At 44.0% G+C, this 22,228-nt stretch overlaps 1 protein-coding gene across 3 annotated transcripts in view; it reads left to right on the forward strand.

Annotated features, from left to right (window-relative positions):
• The first annotated feature begins 13,721 nt into the window (after window positions 1-13,721).
• Window positions 13,722-22,228, forward strand: part of LOC128689941 (proton-coupled folate transporter) — a 187,628-nt gene continuing 179,121 nt past the window's right edge. For all 3 annotated transcript variants that reach the window (XM_070088685.1, XM_070088682.1, XM_070088684.1), the window contains exon 1: window positions 13,722-13,892. The gene's annotated coding sequence lies outside the window, so the exon portion shown is untranslated. The remainder of the gene's footprint in view (window positions 13,893-22,228) is intronic.

The raw sequence follows: 22,228 nt of genomic DNA on the forward strand, positions 1-22,228 counted from the left end.
TAGTGACTTTCTTGATACGGTTCAGGATTGCTTTCAGAACAGGTTGTGACGGAACCAACTAGAGGAAACAATCTGCTTGAGTTGGTTCTTGCCAACAAAGATTCACTAATTAATAATCTTGAGGTTAATGATGAGCTTGGGGAAAGTGATCACAAATCACTTAGTTTCAATATATCATGGAATTACCCAGATAACTGCGATCAAATCTCTGTCCCAGATTTTCGCTTGGCCGACTTCATGGGACTGAAAAATTACTTGGGTGGGCTAAATTGGGACGTCCTGACTATGGATCAGGTAGGTGATCTTGGTTGCCAATATGACGTTTTTCAGAGCATAGTTCTAGCTGCCCAGACAACTTTTGTTCCGAGTAGGGAAATTAGATCTAACAAAAATTATCCCAAATGGATGAACAATAGATTAAAACATCTCATTGGTCAAAAGAGAGGCATATATAGGCGTATCAAAAGAGGGGATGGGCAGTAAAGTAATCAATATATTCAATTAAAGAGAGAAATAAAAAAAGGAATAAGAAAAGTATTACAACCCAGGATTCCAAATGGCCTGTTATCCCGGGTGTAATGGGAGCAAAATAAACACAGCAGAAAAAGTTTAGACTTATATTATCCTTCACCAATTTAGAACAGCAATATGTACACTATGTACAGTGATAAGTACAGTGCACTCCACGGTAAGCAAGGCAGAAATAGAAGCCACAAGATAGCAGACCGTGCTTCAACCAGCTCTAGAATGGGAATGACAAGGGCAGACAGGAGAGTGGTACCCACATAACCTCTGCAATTGCCAAAACCATCTTCTTATTGGCTAGAACATGGTCACTAGTTGAACGACGGGGCCCCATCATCAACTCTTAGCAACCTGGTTCGCTGGTTGGGGGAGATAGCCTGTAAATGAGGGTGTGTACATGCGCCGAATAAAGGTTACGTACTCTTTGCATGCCACACCCCCACCCCGAGAAGGCTCAGGATTAGGCTGCCACCTCCCAGTGGTAACCGTGCCGCCATGGCACAAAATAATGGGACTGCCTTTCCTCTCCACCATCCAACTCTTAGATAGAGCTCAGCTTTTCTCGTGACAAAAAGCCAAACCCTAAACTCAGAGTGAGACAGCAGTCAGTCAGGCTAGCATAGGTCCAAGATACAGGCGGAAGGTAGCCCGCATCCCCTCACTAAAAAAAAAAAAAACCCACACCAAAGGATTAAAAAAAAGAGCTTACAAGGGGTTACCACAAGTAACCTAACATCCTAACCTAAGTAAATAAAAATATTAGACTCTTTATCTAGAGTCCGCCAACACATTTTCTTTGCCGGCAATATATTTAATTCTGAGTGAGTATGGTTGCAGTCTTAGCGTCCAGCGCATGAGCCTTGTGTTGTGGCTCTTCATGGCTTGGAGATATACTAGAGGATTGTGATCACTGTAGACTGTGACCACCTGCGATGTCTGGCCCACATAAACATCGAAGTGCTCCAAAGCCAGTACCAGCGCGAGGGCTTCTTTTTCAATGGTAGAGTAAGCCCTCTGATGCGGCTGGAACTTGGCTGAAAAGTATGCTACAGGCTGCAACTCCTCATTCTCGTTTTGTAATACTACTGCCCCAACCCCAGACTCACAAGCATCAACCTGTAATGAAAAAGGTTTGGAGAAGTCTGGAGACAAGAGAATGGGTGCAGTACACAATATTCTTTTTGTTTTGTCAAAAGAAGTTTGACAATCTGGGGTCCAATTAAAGGGAACTTTGTGACTGGCAAGAGAGGTAAGAGGGGCTACAATATCTGAGAAATTCTTACAGAATCTTCTGTAAAATCCTATCATGCCTAGGAAACGTTGAAGAGATTTCCTATCATGAGGAACTGGATAATCTTTAATAGCAAGAACTTTAGCAAGTTTAGGTGCAACTTTACCACTACCTACTTCATGGCCTAGAAAAGTGACAGTGGCCTGGCCAAAGGAAGATAAATTAACTGTTAAATGGGAACTCTGAAAGATCTCAAAAAGAGCCTTAAGTCTAAGCAGGTGTTGATCCCAAGTATCAGACACCACAACAATATCATCTAGGTACGCTGCCGTGCCTTCAAGTCCTTTAATAGCCTGATGGATAAGTTTCTGGAATGAAGAGGGGGAATTTTTCATTCCGAAGGGGGTAACTGTGTATTGATAATGACCTCCTGGAATTACGAATGCAGAGATTTCCTTCGCCTTATCCGTCAAAGGTACCTGATAGTAACCTTTAAGGAGATCTAACTTGGACACAAAAGTAGCCTTACCCACAAAGTCAATTACGTCATCCAGACGAGGAAGAGGGTAAGCATCTGTAATTGTGACCTCATTCACCTTACGGTAGTCTGTACACATACGAAACCCTCCATCAGCCTTCTTAACAAGGATGCACGGTGAAGCCCATGGACTAGATGACTCCTCCACTAAACCATGCATTAACAAAAATTCTACTTCCTGCTGAAGTAACCTTTGCTTTTCAGGATTAGCTCTGTGGGGGGGGGGAGTTTAATTGGTTTAGAGTTTCCCACATCTACATCATGATAACCTAACGTACATTTTTTTCGGCACATCCGAAAAAATATTAGGATATGACTGTAGAAGCTCAGTTAAATTTGTTGCTTGCGTTTCCGATAGTCCCTCCATTAAAGGGCTAGGATCCTTGAGGAGGACAGAATTTGAAAGTTTAATATTAATTTCAGAGATAGAGTGCAAAGAATCAGAGTCGTCCTCAGAGGACGAGGACAGAGTCATTACTGGGACTTTATCTGGTGTATGGAAATATTTTAATTGATTAATGTGGTAAGTTTTAGTTTTTGAGGTCTTATCAATGGGAGCTACCACATAATTTACATCAGATAATCTACTTACAATCTGCATAGGTCCCGTAAATCTAGCTTTCAAGGTGTGGCCAGGTATAGGTTCCTGCACCAACACCTTGTCTCCTGGATGGAAGGAGCGGAATTCTGCACTTCTGTCATACCTCTGTTTCATCTTACTTTGAGCTGTCTTTAGGTTAGCCTTGGCTAACTGACGTGCCACCTGCAACCTTGAAGACGGGTTGTAGAGTGTTGAGCTAACGTCTTCTCCCATCCATCCTTCTTTGAGCACCCGAAGAGGACCTCGTACATTGTGCCCAAAGATCAGCTCAAACGGACTATACCCTGTAGACTCTTGCACCGTCTCTCGTACTGAGAACAGCAACAAAGGTCGTGATTCATCCCAGTCTGTAGGAAAGTGCATGCAAAAAGTTCTCATCATGGTTTTTAATGTCTGATGGAATCTTTCCAAGGCGCCTTGGGACTGAGGATGATAGGCAGTGGATAAGTTGTGGATTATCCCTAACCTAGTTAATACTTCCCTAAATGCTTTGGCAGTGAAGTTAGTACCTTGATCACTTTGAATAGTTTTAGGAATGCCAAAACAAGAAATGAATTTGGTTAAAGCTTTGAGAATAGCTTTAGTATTAATACTACACATGGGAATTGCTTCAGGATATCTGGTTACTTTATCCATAATCGTAAATAAATATTGATTTCCAGACTTTGACCTAGGTAGTGGACCTACACAATCTATAATTAAATCTGCAAAAGGTTCTCCATCAGCAGGTATAGGTTGGAGAGGTGCAGGTTTAATGGAATGTCCAGGTTTCCCTACTTGCTGACATTCTCGGCAACACCTAATATGATTCTTCACATGTTTCTTTAATTTTGGCCAATAAAATTCTTTTGTGATTCTATACAAGGTTTTTGTAATTCCTAAGTGACCTCCTAATGAAGTATTATGAGCTATATTTAATATTTGAGGTCTAAACTTGGTTGGAACCACTAACCTGTCATACAATTGCCGGCCCTCTATCTCCTTACCAGTCTCAGTGCAGATCAAATAATCGTTTTTAACTTCATACTTGACCGGATGACCCAAAGAGGATTTACCCATGGCTGCCTCAAAAGCGAATTTTAAAGAAGGGTCTTTTCGTTGTTCCTCCCGGAAGGACAGTCCCTCGGGCATGGAAACAGAGACATCTGGCAATCCTGCAACCTGGGAATAGGAAGGCTTGATCGGGGTCTGTTCACTTGACTTACGAGACTCCGGCCGGTGTGCCTCATAAAACAACGTGGCTATTCCGAGATCGGAGTCGTCCAAGGATAGGTCAACATTCTCTCCAGACAACCCTTGGGATGTTGCCCGAGTTATGGCCAACACCGGAGAAGAATTAATCATTATAGGTTCAGGACATGCACTAACAGTAGTAATGTTATTACCCAGTAATAACATGGCATCTTTCATAGGGAATCCTTTGGAGACACCCACAGTCAAGCACCCAGTGTAATATTTGCACTGTACATAAATTTTATGCAAAGGGACAGAATATATAGCTCCTCCAAATGCTTCCAATAAAACAGAGGAATTCAAGGAAGTGTTCCCTGAAATGGTTAATATTCCTTCTCTTACAAGTGAGCAATATGCTCCAGTATCTCTAAAGGTCTTTACTTCAGTTGTTTCTGAGTTTTCCTGAAGGGAAATAAGACTCTTGCAATAATAAGGGGCCATACCTTTTTCTACTTCTCTCGGGGACATGTTACTAGGGATATTAGAGATTTTCCCAATGGGTTGGGGTTTGTGGGGGCAGTTGGGACGGATATGACCTACTTTGTTACAAAGGAAGCAGACGACAGGCTTGCTCTTTACTCCCTGCAGACGTTGCAACTGGTGTCGTTCTGGCTGGTGTCTCTCTGGATACTGTTGTCGAGATGCACCATGAGTAGTTTGCCTCTCCGCAGGTGGACCATAAGATGAGAAGCGTGGCTCACCAGGTGACTTAGTTGGCTGACGTAGACGTTCTCCCTCCGGCTGGCACTTCATTCTCCAAGGTTGACGATCTCTGCTCATGCCAGGCTGTTGAAAAGAGAGATGGGACCGCTCAGAGAAGGAGCGGTTAGTTTCGAAGGTATCAGCCAACCTGGCTGCCTCCAATGCAGTGGTTAAGTCACGATCCTGCAGAAAGACTCTAACCTCTGGTCCCACAGACTCCAGCAGGTTATCAATCAGAATAGGCTGTACCAGCTCCTCGAAGGTAGAGACACCACTTGCTTTATACCAGCTGGTAAAAGCTTTGGTTTGCTGTCTCACAAAGTCCACTAGGGATTGACCAAGCTGTCGTCTGCCCAGCTTAAACAATTTTTTATATTTGGCTGGGATACATGTATATGCTCCCAACACTGTGGTCTTCACTACTTGATAATCAGAAAATTCAACGTCATTTAATACTGACGTAAATTCCTGTGCCTTACCCAATAATGCTGTATGAACCAACGATGCCCAATGCTGTTCCGGCCACCTCAAGGCTCGAGCCTGATTTTCGATGCTTTCGAAAAATTGTTCTGGTTCGGCCTCATTGAAGCTGGGAACAAACTGTACTGCTTTTTGTAAACTAAAATTATGTACAGAATGCGAAAACTGCCTCCTATCTCTTTCCCTATCAAATTCTTCCCTTGCAAATGCTCTCTGTTCCCTAGTTTGCTCAAGATTGATTTTTGCCAACTCAAGTGCCAATGACGCTGATTCACCTTGAGACAACACAGCTGCACTATACTGACCATTTTGCTCTGTAGGTGTATCATCTTCCTCCTGCAAGAACATTGTAGTTTTTGCCCTAGCTCCCGTAAAGGGAGGAGTCTGATGTGCCATCTCTTCTTCTATAAGTTTGTCAGCAATCAGTGAACGCAGTTGCGCAGCTGTGAGAGTGCGTTTGTATTTAATGCCAATGGAACGAGCAATTTACCAACAACGCTGTAGGGACAATTTAGGTAGGTTATGCAAAGTAGATGCCGACACCAGACGTCTGATCGTCTAGGTGGCATAAGTTATTCGCTATGCACAGTACGATTGCAGAATACCCCAACGTAACACGTTAATTTGCAGAACACGCTAAGCTATGCACAGTATGATTGCAAAATACCCCAACGTAACACGTTAATTTGCAGAACACGCTAAGTTATGCACAGTACGATTGCAGAATATGCATACAAGCAAAGCTGACTGCAAAATTCTCCATACTGAACAGGCTAGTAACAACTGACATGCAAAATTTGTAAAGCAATGCCAGACAGCTAGACTGTTCTAGAAGATTGACCGTAGCGAAGCGAGCACACCAAACAAGCTAGTAGCGACCTGTTGAACGATCACACAATAGCAAGGCAGACCATAACAAAGCAACTGACATGCAAAATTTGTAAAGCGTAGGCAAAGCTAATGCAATGCCAGACAGCAAGCTGCACAATGTTCCTGCTATGAGCTTCACCCTAAGCTCAACCATTTCTCTAAGTCCAGCTCCAGATCCCGGACAGGCCCCCATATTACAACCCAGGATTTCAAATGGCCTGTTATCCTGGGTGTAATGGGAGCAAAATAAACACAGCAGAAAAAGTTTAGACTTATATTATCCTTCAACAATTTAGAACAGCAATATGTACACTATGTACAGTGAAAAGTATAGTGCACTCCACGGTAAGCAAGGCAGAAATAGAAGCCACAAGATAGCAGACCGTGCTTCAACCAGCTCTAGAATGGAAATGACAAGGGCAGACAGGAGAGTGGTACCCACATAACCTCTGCGATTGCAAAAACCATCTTCTTATTGGCTAGAACCTGGTCACTAGTTGAACGACGGGGCCCCATCATCAACTCTTAGCAACCTGGTTCGCTGGTTGGGGGAGATAGCCTGTAAATGAGGGTGTGTACATGCGCCGAATAAAGGTTACGTACTCTTTGCATTCCACAAAAAGCAAAAAGGGATTATGAGGCTAAGGTCGCAAGGGATTCAAAGACTAACCCAAAAGGGTTCATGCTGGTATACAGAAGTAAGATTAGGGACAAGATTGGCCCACTTAAGAGTAACTCTGGTCACATCACTGACAGAGATAAGGATATGTGTGAAATTCTAAATACCTACTTCCTCTCAGTTTTCACCCAGGAAAATACTAGCGATATTCCTGAAATAACAGATTACGTAGAACAGGATGATAATAAACTATGTACGATTGCGGTAACTAGTGACATGGTCCTCAGACAAATAGAGAAACTAAAACCAAACAAATCCCCAGGTCCTGATGAACTGTTTGCAAGGGTGATAAAGGAATGTAAAGAGGAACTTAGCATACCTTTGGCTAATCTTTTTAACATATCACTACAAACTTCATCACAAGGCAGCATACCTTTGGCTAATCTTTTTAACATATCACTACAAACTGGCATAGTGCCTGATAAGTGGAAAATGGCAAATGTAATACCTATTTACAAGGCAGGTGACCGGTCCTTGGCTTCGAACTATAGACCAATAAGCCTTACCTCCATAGTGGGAAAATTTATGGAATCAATAATTGCCGAAGCAGTTCGTAGCCATCTTGACAGGCACAGATTGATTAATGATTCTCAACACGGTTTTACGAAGGGGCGTTCCTGTCTTACGAATTTACTAACTTTTTTCACTAAGGTGTTTGAGGAGGTACATCATGGTAATGAATATGATATTGTGTATATGGACTTTAGTAAGGCTTTCAATAGAGTTCCACACGAGATGCTATTGAGGAAACTTAGGGCACAAGGAATAGGAGGAGAAATTTTTTCCTGGGTAGAGGCATGGCTGACAAATAGACAGCAGAGAGTTTGCATAAATGGGGAGAAATCAGAATGGGGGCACGTCACAAGCGGTGTTCCTCAGGGGTCAGTGTTGGACCCATTGTTGTTCACAATTTACATAAACGACATAGATGAGGGAATAAATAGCGACATAAGCAAATTTGCTGATGACACCAAAATAGGCCGTCCAATTCATTCTAATGAGGACATTAGAGCACTCCAGGATGATTTGAATAGACTGATGCAATGGTCGGAGAAGTGGCAGATGCAGTTTAATATTGACAAATGCAAAGTTCTAAATGTTGGACAGTTAAATAACCATGCCACATATAAACTAAATAATGTAGATCTTAATACTACCGATTGCGAAAAGGATTTAGGAGTTCTGGTTAGCAGTAATCTAAAACCAAGACAACAGTGCATTAGCGTTCGCAATAAAGCTAACAGAATTCTTGGCTTCATATCTAGAAGTATAAATAGTAGAAGTCCTCAGGTTGTTCTTCAACTCTATATATCCTTGGTTAGGCCTCATTTAGACTATGCTGCTCAGTTCTGGTCACTGTATTACAGAACGGATATAAATGCTCTGGAAAACGTACAGAGGAGGATGACAAAGATGATCCCATGTATCAGAAATCTTCCCTATGAGGATAGAATGAGGGCCCTGAATCTGCACTCTCTCGAAAGGCGTAGAATTAGGGGGGATATGATCGAGGTGTATAAGTGGAAAACAGGAATAAATAAAGAGGATGTAAATAGTGTGCTGAAAATTTCCAGCCAAGAGAGGACTCGCAGCAATAGTTTCAAGTTGGAAAAATTCAGATTCAGGAAGGATATAGGAAAGCACTGGTATGGTAATAGAGTTGTGGATGAGTGGAACAAACTCCCGAGTACAGTTATTGAGGCTAAAACGTTGTGTCGTTTTAAAAATAGGTTAGATAAATACATGAGTGGGTGTGGGTGGGTGTGAGTTGGACCTGACTAGCATGTGCTGCTGGGTCTGGTACAGTGCTCCATCCTTGAGTGGGGTTTACCAGACTGGGTGGGTCATTGGGATAATCCGGGGGGTGGGTCATTGGTCTAATCCGGGGGGGGGGACATGGACCTGCTCCGCATGGGTCAGTAGGCCTGTTGCAGTGTTCCTTCTTTCTTATGTTCTTATGTTCTTATTAGCTTTATTGCGAACACTACTGCACTGTTGTCTTGGTTTTAGATTACTACTAACCCGAACTCCTAAATTCTTTTCGCAATCCGTAATATTAAGATCAACATTATTTATTTTATATGTGGCATGGTTATTTTCCTTTCCAACATTTAGAACTTAGCATTTGCCTATATTAAACTGCATCTGCCACTTCTCCAACCACTGCATCAGTCTATTCAAATCATCCTGGAGTGCTGTAATGTCCTCATTAGAATGAATGGCACGTCTTATTTTGGTGTCATGTGCAAATTTACTTAGGTTGCTATTTATTCCCTCAGCTATGTCGTTTATGTAAATTGTGAGCAACAAGGGGCCCACAAAAAGCCTTAAAAAAAATATTCAGCTTGCGCCTTATATGCCCAAAGTCAGGGTCAAAGGTCGGCTTTGGGTTGCAACTGCTTGGAAATATTGTCTTAAACTCTTGCGTCTTATATGCCGGAAAATACTGTTTACTCTAGTATATTAATACTGGCAGAGAGAATATTCAAACATCTTCAACGATTAGTATTACCACCAATAACATTGTTTTTTGAGTGTATGGTAGTGTATTATACGTAGATACATACAGTGTAGTGTTTGAATGTATCTTTCTCAGCATGGAAGTTCTGACATCCTTAATACGTCTGATATCCTTCATACATCTGATTCCCTCTGACACTCTGGCTGACAACATTAGCTAACAATAATGGCTGTCAACACTGACAACACTGGCTGACAGCACTGGTAACAATGACTGACAATAATGGCTGTCATCACTTACAACACTGGCTGATAATACTGACTGTCAGCACTGAGAACACTGGCGGCCAACATTAAGAATACTAGCTAACAGTGCTAGGCACAACACAACTCTAACAACACTGGCTGTCAGCACTAACAACACTAGGCAACAACACTAGCTAAAACACAAGTAACTCTAGCTAACAACACTATCTAACAACACTAGCTAACATCACTGGCTGTCAGCACTGACAGCTCTTTGAAGTAAACTGTTCACAAATTGGGAAACATCGTATGAAAATTAGTCAGATTTTTACCTGTAACCTTGATCATTAAGCCAGAACGTTTGAAGTCATCCCAGGATGCTGGGATTGGTTGCAACGTCTTTGGTCATAGAACACATGAGCATGACAGTTGTTCCAAGAATTTGGTCTTCGTTACCGAGCACAAGTGTTGAAGATTTGAAGTCGATTGGATGAGGTCTTTTCGCGTTATTAGCGAAATAATATCGTAAAGCTGAAAGAAAAATGAATATTCAGGTACGCTCTTAAAGACATCATTTCTGGAATATGTAATTTGAGCGAACATTAGCAGAGGAACTGCCCTTCCTGCAATTCTGCGTGGATACTATTTTGTTCGTAACTAGAGAACGCCGAATCCAATCGGCTTGGAACTTTCAACACTTGTGTGCGATATCAAGGACAAGTTTCATGGAACAATTGGCATATTCATGTGTTCTGTGACCAAAGTTGCTAAACCCATTCCCATCATTATGGGATGGATGCCATAACTTCCAAAACCCTGAGTGACGGAGCAACAAACGTTCAAATAAGCTGCCTAAACCCTGAGTGACGGAGCAACAAACGTTCAAATAAGCTGCCAAAACCCTGAGTGACGGAGCAACAAACGTTCAAATAAGCTTCCAAAACCCTGAGTGACGGAGCAACAAACGTTCAAATAAGCTGCCTAAACCCTGAGTGACGGAGCAATAAACGTTAAAATAAGCTCCCTAAACCCTGAGTGACGGAGCTACAAACGTTCAAATAAGCTGCCTAAACCCTGAGTGACGGAGCTACAAACGTTCAAATAAGCTGCCAAAACCCTGAGTGACGAAGCAACAAACGTTCAAGTAAGCTGCCAAAACATTTGACGACGGTGGAGAGTGAAAGTCAGACATATTGGAGTAGATTTGATCATTTTATGAGTAAAATAATGAGAAATATTTATTCCCGTTAAACATCGTTAATCAATTTTCAGTTTACCTCTAAACACCTTCAATATTTGATGAGAGATACATCTTAGGGGTAGAATAGTACCTTTTAAGTTTCGTTTTACCTCCTGCGAAATTTGACGATGTATTAAAATAGTCACCATACCTGGAAAATTTCTCATCTGATCGTCTTGAAATTTTCACCATTAGTGTGGTTTTCTGACCACAAGAGTCACGCTGCCATTGACTGGCAAAAGTTCCAGTTTGCAAATTTTAATGAATTAATAGTCATATTATATTTTTTAATTAATAACTAATGTATGTTTCGCCTGACTTGACTAAATATTATAGACGATGTATTCTTTAATAAGGATGATGACCCATAAGTTCAGTCCCAGTAAGTTCAAATACGAAATTTTACTGAAATATTTAAATAACTTGGAATCCTTAGAATCACATCAAGTGCGTGAGAACACCTTTACAGACTGTCTTCAAACTTTTAGCATTGTAGGCTTTATTAAATTACCTTGTCACTTTGAGTTACATCAATTTCAGTTTGCCAATTTTATTAAGCAATTTTTTCCCATGTAATAACTAGTGAATGTCTCTTTTGATCAGTTTCAAACTGTGAATGTTGTAGTATCTTAAAAAGAATTATTTTTACATTAATTTTGAGGTGTCTGGGTTTACCTCGGCCATTTTTCTTTTTGGACAGTTTTATTATATTGGGTTCTTCAAAGAGTGTAAATATTTTTTTTTAAGAAAATATAGAGAATTTTAAATAGAAAATAAATGTGAAAAGTAAACTAAGAAAAAATGAAAAGCCGAGGATTTATGGAGTTTATAAATTTAACAAGGGGAGACTTTCCTGTTTTTTTGGTACATTTTTCAGTTTCATTTTCGTTTCCTTTATTACAATTTTTCGTTTATTACTCAGTAACACCTAATTCCATGTCCTTCAAAAAGTCAGTGCTTAAATAATTCACAGTGGTCAAAAGCCATGGAACTATTTGCGTGTCCTACACACAATATTACATAGGTCGTTCCCATATTTTTTCCGTATGATTAGCGTAGAAAGGCTCCTCTGGTCGGCCATTTTGCCACTTATTATTATTATTATTAAAGATTCGCCTATATTCTCCCGGCCCGGGCCTTTTCCAAGTGGTGGCCCGGCATTTTGCCACTTTAAATCTGGAAATAGTATAGTACAGTAGCGTGCAAATTAATTGGGACAGGAGTAAATTTTGTTATTATCTCATATGTCTTAGTCTCAGGCTTAATTTATATAGTTTTTTTTTCTTTTCAGAAGAGTTGCTACCGACTTCTGACGACTATCCAACTGTGACTCTCGTCAGTGCTACAATAACTGTTGTTTTGTAAGACTATTCTTGCAAGCATGCTCCGTGAGTGAATATGGTTTTACTAAATTCTCCTCTTCATTTCATGATTACTGTTGAAACTCATGACGGATGTTCCACCTAGGAAGCATGCAACTATTGTAGCTCTTAGAAAACATGCTGATTTGAGTGTCAGATAGCCGAAAATTTGAGCCTAGCAAAGTCAGCTGTTGGTCAGATTCTGCAGAGAGCTGACGACACAGGTGATTGTGGAACGTTGCATCGAGGAAGATGAGGAAGAAGACAACACCTCACGATGACAAGATTATCATTAATAGTGTAAAGGATCTCAAAAAAACCGACAAAGAAATACAGAGAGCTTTGGCTTCAGCTGTCATTAATGTTGATTCTTCGGCTGTTCGACAAAGGCTCCTTGAAGCTGGCAGAACTGCCAGACAGCCAGTAAAGAAACAATCACTGACTGCTGCTATGAAGAAAAACAGCTGTGGCGGGCACTTAATAATAAAGAATGGATGACAGATGAATGGAGAAAAGGTATTTTTTCAGATGAGGCGAATTTTGAAGTACACTGGTATAGATCAGTGGTGGTGAGACGAAGCAAAAGCGAACCTCTTCGGAATGAACACATTCAACAAGAGCCAAAATATTCACATAAGGAGATGTTTTGGGAAAGGTTTAATGCTAAAGGCCCTGGACAGCTTGTTATTGCTTAGGGAACGATGAACAGTGACAAATACAAGGCAATCCTGAAAACTCATTTGCTTCCCATTGTGGCTAGACTTTCCTGATGAAAGCATTTTTCCAGTAGGATCTTGCTCCATGCCACACTTCCTGAAAAATGCTGACATTCTTCGATGAGAATGAGCTAAGCGTTCTAAATTGGCCTGGAAATTCTCCTGACCTCTACTCAGTTGAGAATCTCTGGGCAATAACTAACTAAACGCAGGATCGCGAAACAGGACTGTTCAACTGTGGAGAAGCTAATCGTTGCTGTTATTAGGACCTGGTACCACGACGAAGAAACAGACAAAATGTGTTCATCATTGGTTGAATCTATGCCAAAGTGTGTAGCAATGCTTATAAAAGCAGAGTAGTCATATCTCGTTAACCATTTATCTGTCATATCACTGCAGTGTTTTTAAAAAAAAAACATTAATTTTCCAAATAAATGTTTTATTTCATCACAGTCCCAGTTAACATGCACACTACTGTATTATTTTATATTAATGCTTTGTTTCCTTCTTGATGCTGGGGAGGAGTTCTTGATCCAAGCAACTGGACTTATCTTCCTCTTGCTTCAAGGTTACCAAGACTACACATCCCATATTCACCCCTTCTCAAGAATACTTAAATTCTTACAATTAGAATTGAGACACATTCTCAGTGTATGAACACTGAGAAACATGTACCACCTGAAAGACAGGTGGCACAACAGGTGTTGGTGATCAAACATGGCAACTGTGTGAGGTGCGTGACTTCTCATTGGTTGCACAAGGAAAACAATGAACGACGCTCCGCCTACAGTGGCACCATCATAGTGCATTTAAGCATTATTTCGCCCATCTAGGATCTAGAAGTCCGTATTAAAGACAGAGAGAGACAGGAGCAGACATTACCACAAACAGAATTCTGCAGATAGAGCAGTGAGCGGCATATACAGTGAACTAGTGAAAGATAAACAGTGACATCTTTTGTTGAGACTAACGCAGTCCATCGCTGTTATACTCCCTGTTTACCTGCTAAAGTGAGTGATTAGTATAAATAAAAGACAGCTGTTACTGACTGTGTAACCCAGTCAATTGCGTGTCACACTGACAGCACGAGCTTGGTGTGACACCAAGAGTGAGGGTAATGTGACACCAAGAGTGAGGGTAGTGTGACACCAAGAGTGAGGGTAGTGTGACACCAAGAGTGAGAGTGGTGTGACACCAAGAGTGAGGGTGCTGTGACAGCAAGAGAGAGGGTAGTGTGACACCAAGAGAAAGAGTGGTGTGCCATCAGGAGTGAGGGTAGTGTTATATCAAGAATGAGGGTAGTGTGACACCAAGAGTGAGGGAAGTGTGACACCATGAGGGAGGGTAGTGAGACACAAAGAGTGAGGGTAGTGTCACGCCAAGAGTGAGGGAGGGGGGACACCAAAAGTGAGAGTGGTGTGACACCAAGAGTGAGGGTAGTGTGACAACAAGAGTGAGGATAGTGTGACACCAAGAGTGAGGGTAGTGTGACAACAAGAGTGAGGGTAGTGTGACACCAAGACTGAGAGAGCTGTGACACCAAGAGTGAGAGTCGTGTGACACCAACAGTGAGGGTAGTGTGACACCAAGAGTGAGGGTAGTCTGACACTAAAAGTAAGAGTAGTGTGACACCAAGAGTTACAGTAGTGTAACACCAAGAGTGACAGTAGTGTGCCACCAAGACTGAGAGTACTGTGCCATCAGGAGAGAGGGTAGAGTGACACAAAGAGTGAGAGTAGTGTGCCACCAAGACTGAGAGTACTGTGCCATCAGGAGAGAGGGTAGAGTGACACAAAGAGTGAGAGTGGTGTGACATCAAGAGTGAGAGTGGTGTGACACCAAGAGTGAAGGTAGTGTGACACAAAGAGTGAGAGTGGTGTGCCATCAGGAGTGAGGGTAGTGTAACAGTAAGAGTGAGGGCAGTGTGACACCAAGAGTGAGGGTAGTGTGACACCACGAGTGAGGGTGGTGTGACACTAAGAGTGAGAGTGGTGTGACACCAAGAGTGAGGGTAGTGTGATACCAAGAGAAAGGGTAGTGTGACACCAAGAGTAAGAGTGGTGTGACACCAAGAGTAGGAGTGGAGTGACACAAAGAGTGAGTGTAGTGTGACACAAAGAGTGAGAGTGGTGTGACATCAAGTGTGAGAGTGGTGTGACACCAAGAGTGAAGGTTGTGTGACACCAAGAGTGAGAGTGGTGTAACACCAAGAGCGAGAGTGGTGTGACACAAAGAATGAGAGTGGTGTGGCACCAAGATTGAGACTGGTGTGACACAAAGAGAAAGAGTGGTGTGACACCAAGAGTGAGAGTAGTGTGACACCAAGAGCGAGAGTGGTGTACCATCAGGAGTGAGAGAAGTAACATAAAGAGTAAGAGTGGTGTAACATCAAGAGTGAGAGTGGTGTGACACCAAGAATAAGAGTGATGCGACATAAAGAGAGAGGGTGGTGTGACACCAAGAGTGAGAGTGGAGTGACACCAAGAGTAAGAGTGGTGTGATACCAAGAGAGATGGAGATGTGACGCCAAGAGTGAAAGTGATGTGACACAAAGAGAGAGGGTGGTGTTACACCAAGAGTAAGGGTGGTGTGACACCAAGAGTGAGGGTAGTGTGACACCAAGAGTAAGAGTGGTGTGACACCAAGAGTGAGGCTGATGTGACACAAAGAGAAAGAATGGTGTGACACCAAGAGTAAGGGTGGTGTGACACCAAGAGTAAGAGTGGTGTGACACAAAGAGTAAGCGTAGTGTGACACAAAGATTGAGGGTGCTGTGACACCAAGAGTGAGGGCCACATGAAACCAAGAGAAAGAGTGGTGTGACACCAAGAAAATGGCTGATGTGACACCAAGAGTAAGGGTGATGTGACACCAAAAATAAGGGTGGTGTGACACCAAGAGTGAGGGTGGTGTGACACCAAGAGTGAGGGTGGTGTGACACCAAAAGTGAGGGTCATGTGACACCAAGAGTGGTATGACACAAAGAGTGAGGCTGATGTGACACCAAGATTAAGAGTGGTGTGACACCAAGACTAAGGGTGGTGTGACACAAAGAGTAGGAGTGGTGTGACACCAAGAGAAGGAGTGGTGTGACACCAAGAGTGAGAGTAGTGTGACAAGAAGAATAAGGGAAGTGTGACACCAAGAGTGAGAGTGGTGTGCCATCAGGAGTGAGGGTAGTGTGACACCAAAAGTGAGAGCAGTGTGACACCAAGAGTAAGGGTAGCGTGACTCCAAGAGTGAGAGTGGGTGTGCATCAAGAGTGATGGTGATGTGACACCAAGAGTGAGGGTAGTGTGGCACCAAGAGTGAGAGCAGTGTGACACAAAGAGTGACGGTAGTGTGACACCAAGAGAGAGAGTGGGGTGACATCAAGAGTGAGTGGTGTGACAACAAGAGTGAGGGTATAGTGACACCAAGAGTGAGTGTTGTGTGACACCAAGAGTGAGGGCAGTGTGACACAAAGAGTGAGAGTGGTGTGACACCAAGAATGAGAGTTGTGTGACACAAAGAGTGAGGGAACTGTGACACAAAGAGCGAGGATAGTGTGACAAAAAGAGTGAGAGTGGTGTGACACCAAGAATGAGAGTGGTGTGACACCAAAAGTGAGTGTAGTTTAACACGAAGAGTGAAGGTAGTGGGACACCAAGAGTGAGAGTTTAGTGACACTAAGAGTGAGAGTGGTGTGACACCAAGAATGAGAGTAGTGTGACACCAAGAGTGAGAGTGGTGTGACACCAAGAGCGAGAGTGGTGTGACACCAAGAGTGAGTGTACTATGACACCAAGAGTGAGGGTAGTGTGACACAAAGAGTGAGAGAGGTGTGACACCAAGAGTGGGAGTTGTGTGACACCAAGAGTGAGAGTTGTGTGATACCAAGAGTGAGGGTAGTGTGACACAAAGAGTGAGGGTAGTGTGACACCAAGACTGAGGGTAGTGTGACATCAAGAGTGAGAGTGGTGTGCCATTAGGAGTGAGGGTAGTGGGACACCAAGAGTGAGAGTGGTGTGATATCAAGAGTGAGAATGGTGTGACACCAAGAGTAAATGTAATGTGACACCAAGAGTGAGAGTGGTGTGATATCAAGAGTGAGAGTCGTGTGACACCAAGACTGAAGGTAGTGTGACACCAAGAGTGAGATTGATTTGACACTAAGATTGGGAGTGGTGTGAGACGAAGAGTGAGAGTGGCGTGACCCCAAGCGTAAGAGTGGTGTGGCATCAAGAGTGAAAGAGGTGTGTCACTAAGAATTAGAGTGGTGTGACACCAAGAGTGAGGGTGGTGAGACACCAAGAGCGAGAGCGGTGTGACACAAAGAGTACGAGTGGTGTGACACCAAGAGTGAGGGTGTTATGACACCAAGATTAAGTGTAGTGAGACACCAAGAGTGAGAGTGGGTGTGCATCAGGAGAAAGGGTGGTGTGACACCAAGAGTGAGGGTGGTGTGACACCAAGATTGAAAGTAGTGTGACACCAAGAGCAAGAGTGGTCTGACACAAAGTGTAAGGGTAGTTTGACACCAAGATTTAGGGTAGTGTGACACAAAAAGTGAGAGTGGGTGTGCATCAGGAGTGAGGGTGGAGTGACACCAAGAGTGAGGGTAGTGTGACACCAAGAGTGAGGGTAATGTGACACCAAGAGTGAGGGTAGTGTGACACTAAGAGTGAGGGTAGTGTGACACCAATAGTAAGAGTGGTGTGACACCAAGAGTGAGAGTGGTGTGACACCAAGAGTGAGAGTGGAGTGAGACCAAGAGTGAGAGTGGCGTGACACCTAGAGTAAGAGTGGTGTGACAACAAGAGTGAGAGTGGTGTGAAACCAAGAGTAAGAGTGATGTGACACCAAGAATAAGGGTGGTGTGATAAAAAGAGTCAGGGTAGTGTGACACAAAGAGTGAGGGTGGTGTGGCACCAAGAGTGAGGGTCATGTGACACTAAGAGTAAGAGTGGTGTGACACCAAGAGTGAGGGTGATGTGACACCAAGAGTAAACGCGGTGTGACACCAAGAGTAAGGGTGGTGTGACACAAAGAGAAGGAGTGGTGTGACACCAAGAGTGAGGGGTAGTGTGACACCAAGAATAAGGGTAGTGTGACACCAAGAGTGAGGGTAGTGTGACACCAAGAGTGAGGGTAGTGTAACCAAAAAAAGTGAGAGTAGTGTGACACCAAGAGTAAGGGTAGTGGGACACCAAGAGTAAGAGTGGGTGTGCATCAGGAGTGAGGGTGGTGTGACACCAAAAGCGAAAGTAGTGTGACACAAAGAGTGAGAGTAGTGTGACACCAAGAGTGAGGGTAGTGTGACACCAAGAGTGAGGGTAGTGTGACACCAAGAGTGAGAATGGTGTGCCTTCAGGAGTGAGGGTAGTGACACCAAGAGTGAGGATAGTGTGACAAAAAGAGTGAGAGTGGTGTGACACCAAGAGTAAGAGTAGTGTGACACCAAGAGTGAGGGTAGTGTGACACAAAGAGTGAGAGTGGTGTGACACCAAGAGTAAGAGTTGTGTGACACCAAGAATGAGGGTAGTGTGACACAAAGAGTAAGAGTGGTGTGACACCAAGAATGAGAGTTGTGTGACACCAAGAGTGAGGGTAGTGGGCACCAAGAGTGAGAGTGGTGTGACACAAAGAGTGAGAGTGGAGTGACACAAAGAATGAGAGAGGTGTGACACCAAGATTGAGAGTAGTGTGACACAAAGAGTGAGAGTGGTATGACACCATGAGTTAGAGTGGTGTGACTCCAAGAGTGAGTGTACTATGACACAAAGAGTGAGGGTAGTGTGAAACCAAGAGTGAGTGTGGTGTGACACCAAGAGTGGGAGTGGTGTGACACCAAGAGTGAGGGCAGTGTGACACCAATAGTGAGGGTAGTTTGACATCAAAAGTAAGATAGGTGTGACACCAACAGTGAAAGTGGTGTGATACCAAGAGTGAGGGTAGTGTGACACAAAGAGTGAGGGTAGTGTAACACTAAGACTGAGGGTAGTGTGACACCAAGAGTGAGAGTGGTGTGCCATTAGGAGCGAGGGTAGTGGGACACCAAGAGTTAGAGTGGTGTGACATCAAGAGTGAGAGTGGTGTGACACCATGAGTAAAGGTAGTGTGACACCAAGAGTGAGAGTGGAGTGACATCAAGAGTGAGATTGGTGTGACAACAAGAGTGAAAGTGGTGTGACACTGAGAATTAGAGTGGTGTGACACTAAGAGTGAGGGTGGTGAGACACCAAGAGCGAGAGTGGTGTGACACAAAGAGTGAGGGTAGTGTGATACCAAGAGTGGGGGTAGTGTGACACCAAGAGTGAGGGTAGTGTGACACCAAGAGTGAGGGTAGTGTGATACCAAGAGTGAGGGTAGTGTGACACCAAGAGTGTGGGTAGTGTGACACCAAGAGTGAAGGTAGCGTGACACAAAGAGTGAGGGTAGTGTGACACCAAGAGTGAGGGTAGTGTGACACCAAGAGTGAGGGTAGTGTGACACCAAGAGTGAGGGTAGTGTGACACCAAGAGTAAGAGTGGTGTGACACCAAGAGTGAGAGTGGTCTGACACCAAGAGTGAGAGTGGTGTGAGACCAAGAGTGAGAGTGGCGTGACACCCAGAGCAAGAGTGGTGTGACAACAAGAGTGAGAGTGGTGTGAAACCAAGAGTAAGAGTTGTGTGACACCAAGAATAATGGTGGTGTGATACCAAGAGTCAGGGTAGTGTGACACAAAGAGTGAGGGTGGTGTGACACCAGGAGTGAGATCATGTGACACTAAGAGTAAGAGTGGTGTGACACCAAGAGTGAGGGTGATGTGACACCAAGAGTAAAAGCGGTGTGACACCAAGAGTAAGGGTGGTGTGACACCAAGAGAAGGAGTGGTGTGACACCAAGAGTGAGGGTAGTGTGACACAAAGAATAAGGGTAGTGTGACACCAAGAGTGAGAGTGGTGTGCCATCAGGAGTGAGGGTAGTGTTACTCCAAGAGTGAGGGTAGTGTGACACCAAGAGTGAGGGTAGTGTGACACAAAAAGTGAGAGTAGTGCGACACCAAGAGTAAGGGTAGTGTGACACCAAGAGTGAGAGTGTGTGTGCATCAGGAGTGAGGGTGGTGTGACACCAAAAGTGAGGGTAGTGTGACACCAAGGGTGAGAGTAGTGTGACACCAAGAGTGAGGTTAGTGTGACACAAAGAGTGAGAGTGGTGTGAGGCAAAGAGTGAGGGTTGTGTGACACCAAGATTGAGAGTGGTGTGACACCAAGAGTGAGGGTAGTGTGACACCAAGAGTGAGGGTAGTGTGACACAAAGAGTGAGAGTGGTGTGACACCAAGAATGAGGGTAGTGTGACACCAAGAATGAGGATAGTGTGACACCAAGAGTGAGAGTGGTGTGACACCAAGAATGAGAGTTGTGTGACACAAAGAGTGAGTGTAGTGTAACACCAAGAGTGAGGGTAGTGGGACACCAAGAGTGAGAGTGGTGTGACACCATGAGTGAGAGTGGTGTGACACCAAGAGTGAGAGTAGTGTGACACAAAGAGTGAGAGTGGTATGACACCAAGAGTGAGTGTGGTGTGACACCAAGAGTGGGAGTGGTGTGACACCAAGAGCGAAAGTGGTGTGATGCCAAGAGTGAGGGTAGTGTGACACAAAGAATGAGTGTAGTGTGACACTAAGACTGAGGGTAGTGTGACACCAAGTGTGAGAGTGGTGTGCCATTAGGAGTGAGGGTAGTGGGACACCGAGAGTGAGAGTGGTGTGACATCAAGAGTGAGAGTGGTGTGACACTAAGAGTAAAGGTAGTGTTACACCAAGAGTGAGAGTGGTGTGACATCAAGAGTGAGAGTGGTGTGACACCAAGAGTGAAAGTGGTGTGACACTAAGAATTAGAGTGGTGTGACACCAAGAGTGAGGGTGGTGAGACACTAAGAGCGAGAGTGGTGTGACACAAAGAGTATGAGTGGTGTGACACCAAGAGTGAGGGTGGTAAGACACCAAGATTAAGTGTCGTGTGACACCAAGAGTGAGAGTGGGTGTACATCACGAGAAAGGGTGGTGTGATACAAAGAGTGAGGGTGGGGTGACACCAAGAGTGAAAGTAGTGTGACACCAAGAGTAAGAGTGGTGTGACATCAAGTGTAAGGGTAGTTTGACACCAAGCTTAAGGGTAGTGTGACACCAAAAGTAAGAGTGGGTGTGCATCAGGAGTGAGGGTGGAGTGACACCAAGAGTGAGGATAGTGTGATACCAAGAGTGAGGGTAGTGTGACACCAAGAGTGAGGGTAGTGTGACACCAAGAGTGAGGGTAGTGTGACACCAAGAGTGAGGGTAGTGTGACACCAAGAGTGAGGGTAGTGTGACACCAAGAGTGAGGGTAGTGTGACACCAAGAGTGAGGGTAGTGTGACACCAAGAGTAAGAGTGGTGTGAGACCAAGAGTGAGAGTGGTGTGAGACCAAGAGTGAGAGTGGCGTGACACCTAGAGTAAGAGTGTTGTGACAAAAAGAGTGAGAGTGGTGTGAAACCAAGAGTAAGAGTTGTGTGACACCAAGAATAAGGGTGGTGTGATACCAAGAGTCAGGGTAGTGTGACACAAAGAGTGAGGGTGGTGTGACACCAGGAGTGAGGTCATGTGACACTAAGAGTAAGAGTGGTGTGACACCAAGAGTAAGGGTGATATGACACCAAGAGTAAAAGCGGTGTGACACCAAGAGTAAGGGTGGTGTGACACCAAGAGAAGGAGTGGTGTGACACCAAGAGGGTAGTGTGACACCAAGAATAAGGGTAGTGTGACATCAAGAGTTAGAGTGGTGTGCCATCAGGAGTGAGGGTAGTGTTACACCAAGAGTGAGGGTAGTGTGACACCAAGAGTGAGGGTAGTGTGACACCAAAAGTGAGAGTAGTGCGACACCAAGAGTAAGGGTAGTGTGACACCAAGAGTGAGAGTGGGTGTGCATCAGGAGTGAGGGTGGTGTGACACCAAAAGTGAGGGTAGTGTGACACCAAGAGTGAGAGTAGTGTGACACCAAGAGTGAGGGTAGTGTGACACAAAGAGTGAGAGTGGTGTGACACCAAGAATGAGGGTAGTGTGACACCAAGAGTGAGGGTAGTGTGACACCAAGAATGAGGATAGTGTGACACCAAGAGTGAGAGTGGTGTGACACCAAGAATGAGAGTTGTGTGACACAAAGAGTGAGTGTAGTGTAACACCAAGAGTGAGGGTAGTGGGACACCAAGAGTGAGAGTGGTGTGACACCATGAGTGAGAGTGGTGTGACACCAAGAGTGAGAGTAGTGTGACACAAAGAGTGAGAGTGGTATGACACCAAGAGTGAGAGAGGTGTGACTCCAAGAGTGAGTGCACTATGACACCAA

Source organism: Cherax quadricarinatus, chromosome 25 (assembly GCF_038502225.1).
Source record: "Cherax quadricarinatus isolate ZL_2023a chromosome 25, ASM3850222v1, whole genome shotgun sequence".
Taxonomy (NCBI): Eukaryota; Metazoa; Arthropoda; class Malacostraca; order Decapoda; family Parastacidae; genus Cherax; species Cherax quadricarinatus.